Here is a 6000-nt window from a genome sequence, read left to right as displayed (position 1 = left end):
TATTAAGAAGCAAAAATGTTTCAGTTCAGTGAAGGCAATTTGTGGTGTTTGCAGTGGGTTTGTCTAATAAATAATGCTTACTTTTTGTAATTAGATATATCTCACACATTCAGGTGCTTAGAGTATCTCTGCCAAAATAAGTGATTCATCTGATGCACTCTATAATTAAAAGCTTCTCTCTTTTTAGATAACTCCTCATCAGAGCCTCCTCTTGCAATCTACAAACAAATGTGTGTATTTGTGACAATGGAATTATGCAAGAGAGGCAACAACATGCATATTATGCTGATTCTAGATAAGCTGGTTTAACTGACTGCTATGGGACAAATCCCAATGGCGAAACAGCCATTTTCATCAAAGGGAGTTCTGCACAAGTAGGAGTGGAAGGATTTTGTTCAGAGAAATTGCTTGAGCCAGATGAGCTGCAATGAGTGTATTGCTTCCTTTCCCTAGCACATGTTTTCACTTACACCACTGTGAAGGCAAACAGATTTGCTTGAATGAGGGCTTCAGGATTTGGCTCCATTTTAGCTTAAACTGAAGGTGAGGGAAGTCTGGAAATCTGCCTCCAACCAAACTCCAGTTTATCAGATTCTTATGGAAATTCAGTGTCCTTCCTTTCCTCTCTTTATCTCCATTCTTTCCCCCTTTGGTACATTCACCTTCCCCTACATTTTGTTCTTTATCCATTTTCCTTCTTTTCTTCCCTGTGTTTCATCCTCTTCTCCCTTTCCACTCTTACCCACTTCTATCTCTGAATCATGCTTAACTTTTCTCATTGCCATACCATCTGTCACATTTCATGCTCATACCTTGTCCTCCATTCTGTAACATTCTACACAACAGCCTGTAAGGCTAGTAAAGTCCTGCTTACTTAGAAATATTATCTGGTCCTATTAACTACAATTATACTTATGAGACGTTTTGAGGCTTAACTAACCAAGTAAAAACTGCTTGCTTAAAATTGTTATTTCGGGCTCCTAAAAATTAAATATGGCCAATTATTCAACTAAGGTTTTGGTGGGAGGGATTTTCTTATAAACTCTGCCATTGTTCAGTATAGAGTCTAAGAGGGATAGCCATGTTAGTCTATATCTTCACAAATGACAAGAAGTCCTGGAACACCTAAGAGACAAACAAAGTTTTATGGGAATTCTTATAAATTGTTCACTATGCTTTGCTGACAAATTCACCAGACCATATTTGTACTCCAGTTGCTTTTAATGTAATCTCATGACATTATTTTATAATCTTTATGATTCTGTAAAATTTGACAACCTATGAAAGACCAAGGCTGTGTCTACACTACAAAAATAACTTCAAAGTTGCTTACTTCAAAGTGCAACTTTGATGTAAGTAACTTCGAAGTTGAATGTCTACACACATCCTACTTCAAAGTTAAACTTCGAAGTAAGGAAGAGGTATGTAGACTCTCAGCTGGCTACTTAGAAGTTAGTTCCTTGTGTAGATGCATCCGAAGCCAGTTTGACAATCAGATAGGACATCTTTACATATTATGTATGTACTACAGGCAATGCCATTGGTGATTCTGCTGATTCAGTATAAAATACCCCAGGGATATATGGGGCCATTGTGCTTGTCAATTTCCAGTGTTTCAAATCAGACATAAAAAATAAACTTGATTAATTAACTATCATATTGCTGAGCTCATAAGAATATAGGCATTAGCTTGTGATGAAAATTCCATGTTGTGTAAGTTCATTCTTCATACCTGAATACCCCTGTACTTTCAGCTAGATATGGCATGCTTTACTTGCTTTCTTAAAATGACTAGCAAAGGTTTAGGATGAATATTAAATAGTTTCTGCACTTCATCTTAAAGGTGGCCATTGTTTGTGGTGGATAAAGTGCTGTGTATAGTTTACAGATATCTTGGGGCTTATCTATATTTGCCGCCAACTTCATAGAGGGCATGTTAATCAGGGCGATGGGAGATTACTAATGAAGTGCTGCACTGAATAGGCAGCACTTCGTTGGGCTAATTCTCCCCTGCGGCAACTTCAAAGTGTCAAACTTTGAAGTGCTAGCATGTGTGTAAAATTTTGAGGAGTAAAGGGACTTCGAAGTATCATGGGCACTTCCAAGTGCCAGCGGCTACACACGTGCTGACACTTTGAAGTTTGACACTTCGAAGTTGCTGTGGGGGAGAATTAGCTTAATGAAGTGTTGCCTATTCTCCAAAGTACTTGATTAATAACCTCCCATCACCCTGATTAACATGTCCCCTTTGAAGTTGGGGGCAAGTGTAGACCCAGCCTTGATGTTGAATTTGCAAAATGCTTTGAGATTTTCTTTTGGTGTGAAAAGAAATATATTATGGTTTGTCTATTTTGTTATGCCTCACACAAAACTTTTTAGATCAATGAGAATGCATTGATAAACAAAAAACAGAGAGCCAAGATGGCCCACAGAATACAATATACAGTATGTCCATTGCTGATTTGGAAACAATAAGGTTTAATTTTTTAGCTTTTCAGCACTTATGAAAACATTTCAGATAGTGTTCATTGTGCATATGCTGTGAGTGCTGCACCTCAGTATCTTATTTAAAGAAGTAGTCAGATATATCCAAATCTCTATATATCCAGGCAGATGGACACACAAGTGAAGAAGTGCCTTTGTTGTCTTATAATTAGTCATCTTTCCCTGACTCCACAGAGGTTCTACTTCTGGGCAGAACTGAACTGGGGCTCACAGGTGAATCAACAGGAAGGAGTTGGAAGCAGTGAAGAAAGTTAACTTTGAAATAGGGCACTACTCCATTCCCGAGAATGGAGTAAGGACTTTGAAGTTGCACTCCCTTACTTCGAAGTTAACTTTGACATTAGGGAAAATGCACGTAGACTCTCTGCTAGCTACTTCGAAGTAGCACCTAACTTCAAAGTTAACTTCAAAGTTAGTTCCTAGTGTAGACACACCCAATGTCTTCTAAGAGCCAATGAAACAAAACAGCAGAAATGTAGCACTTTAAAGATTAACAAAATGATTTATTTGGTGATGAGCTTTCATGGGACAGACCCGCTTTATCAGGTCAATAGCATTTCCAGTACAGACTGACATCTATAAGTACAGAGGTTCAAAAAAATTGCAACAAAAACTAACAAATTAAGAACCTAGGACTGAAGGAGGGGAATGAGAGGTGTGAGATGTTAAGGGTCTTGCCTAAGATAATTACGAGCATCAAGGAAGGGAAGGAGTCCTTGTAATGCATGAGGTGATTGTTGTCTTTGTTCATACCAAGTGTTAATGTGTCATATTTGAATATTTACTCCAACTCACAAATTTCTCTATGTAATCTGTTTTTAATGTCTAAGAGCCCAGTAAGCAGTGGAAGTTTGGTAATGTGCTATAGAATATCAACCTCCTGTGGTCTAGCAAATTGTCTCATTCAGCACCAGCACCAGCCAGGTCCCGGGGTGCCAGACTAGAGATGTTCAGCTGGTACTATCTTGCTTCTCTTCCCCATATCCAGTATAAAAAATATTAATTTCCTACCAGCTCCATGGCATGATTTAATTATTTTTGCTAAACTTATTTCTAAGATAGCCTTATTTATGAGTCTCATGCGTGGAAAGTCAAAGAACCTTGTCAAATCTGGCAGTAACCTTTAAAACCTGTTTGCTAGTCATGGTGAACAGTTTGCAGCAACTCTAACTAATACCTGCAGCTTTCAGTGATGGAAACAAGGAGGATTGTTGTAAAAATGAAAAGTTGGCACAGATTCCCCATGGCTCAGAGGAGAAGATCGGTTCAGCTTTTCTGTGCTGGAGTGGCATGCAGTTGTCTTTGATCACATTTCTAGACAGGCTGCATGTGCTTTTTGGTTTACTGTAACTGGCTATGATCCAGCAGAACTGAGCTAAAATCCTCAAATTCCCTTTAAAAGTGTCTCAGTCAAAGCTTTACCTCAGATCACCTAATTTATATATACACATAAAAAAAAGAAAAATGGTGGGATAAAATCTTCATTAAATCTACTGTCAGATTATTTTTAGACATAAATTCCAGTCAGACTGGCTCAGAAATATGTTAGTAAGAAAACAGTATAGCGGTAATGAACTTAGTGAACTCAAAGGAAAAACAATAGCCTCAGACAATGTAGACTGCTTCCTCTGCGTTTCCATACAGTTAGTCCCTAAATCCCAACAGAGCCAGTGAAGGCAAACAACGTTTTATAAACCAAACACAGGAGTCTGGGTCTTTCCTGTTTTTCATAATGAGGTCACCTGAAAAATAAGCTAGATATATCTCAGGTGTTTGTTTTTTGTTGTCTGCTGCAGCTGTTATGCAGAGAAAGGAAGAATTTTCTTTCCTGTTATTTGGTTTTATAACAGTTCCTGTGCATGTCAACAGCGAGAAAGCATGGACTGTGCAAACAACTTCTCTTTATATAGGTCATCAGTGCCTGAGTCAGAGGAAGAAAATGGAATTCAGGATGCTGGGCAAACATTAAAATTACTCACCAATGAGTTGTAAACTGCTCTGTTAAAAAGGCAACAACAATTGGTAGGAGAGGGCTGAATGGCACAATAGTACTCAGGAACTGTTTGCCATTGAATATTGTTTGTGTAATAAAATAATAATTTCATGCATTGTCCAAAAGCAGAGGGAAGTACAGAAAAGGAGCAACTATGTTTGCTTTTGAAAATAAATTAGTAAGGAGTTACAGAAGCAAATAAAGATTTGGTTGGTGCCAAATGTGGCCTTTCTCCAGTTCATAAGTATCATTGTTACATCAGGTCCAATCAAATTGTTAAACTTCTTGATCTGATTCTAAATTTGCCTAAGATGGACATAATTAACACTTACTCCTCTCCATTATAAATGTTTAATAAAAGAATTAAAAGGGGTCAGGGGAACAAAAATTCTTGGTCAGGCAAAACTGTGATTGTCTCTTTGCATGTTTTATATGCATTTTGGGTGTAACTCAGTGCTCCTTGTATAATAAAATCTCATGTTAATGGCAGCAGGAGATTATTTTGCACAAGGAATAATGAACTGGGCTTTATGTAACCAAAATGATAAAGAAAAAAATCACAGGATAAACTAATACATTCTCTAGTAGGAAATTTAAATACAGAACAGTGTGGGCTATTAAAACAGCAAAGGAATAACTGGCAAAATAACGAAGACTTATTGCAACAAGTTTAACAGGTCTGAAGAGTTAAAAGAAATATACAGATGGTTGATGCTAGCTTTACATCAGCATAATCTTAGTTATACTCATACCTGTTCGACTAGATTTGGGCCAATAGTATCTTTCTATCTGTTTGCAGTTTGTGTACTGAAACTGTGTTCTTTTAATATGTTCCTGTAGTTGTTTTTTTTTTTAATTGTGTGGATTCCTCTGTGAAGGAGTCAACTGAGGTGTGGATACAGAGCAAATCAATATTTACCTTCAAACAATGTACACCAGATTCATCAAGAACATAAGCGTTTCTTCCCAGTCAGTACCTGCAGTGTTGAAAAACAAGCTGGTGATTTCCAGTTGAATTTGCTGATATCGAGGTTTGTGAGCAGCTTTTTTTTTAGCCTTTCTTTAGGCAATCCTTTAGGTTGTCATTTCATGGAAGCAGAGTCACCATATCCAGCTAATTTTTTTATGATACTGCCAAGAGATCAACGCTTGTTGCGTGTTCCTGTGGAGGAGACAGCAACTTTTTATTAATTCCACATTGTCACTCGACTTCTCCATGTGGTGCACAGAGGTACTGAGACCTCATCTGGGGTGAGTGAAGTCTCCACTCTACAGTCTCAGCTGACAGCCAGCTGGTCTTTAGCTTATGTGGTAGAGTGAAGGGCTTTAGACCCTATGCTTGCAGGTTTTATCCTAGAGACCAGCAACCCAGGTCTGTCAGCGTTACATCCCCATCCCACAAGAATGAATCATTGAATGTGGTCACACCCATTGTTAAAACCTTGAGTCACTCGTGTTTTCAGATCATTGCTGCTGATTAATGCAGCACATGAACCATAACT

Source organism: Carettochelys insculpta, chromosome 1, assembly GCF_033958435.1.
Source record: "Carettochelys insculpta isolate YL-2023 chromosome 1, ASM3395843v1, whole genome shotgun sequence".
In the NCBI taxonomy this organism is placed as follows: domain Eukaryota; kingdom Metazoa; phylum Chordata; order Testudines; family Carettochelyidae; genus Carettochelys; species Carettochelys insculpta.
This window is presented reverse-complemented; position numbering follows the sequence as displayed.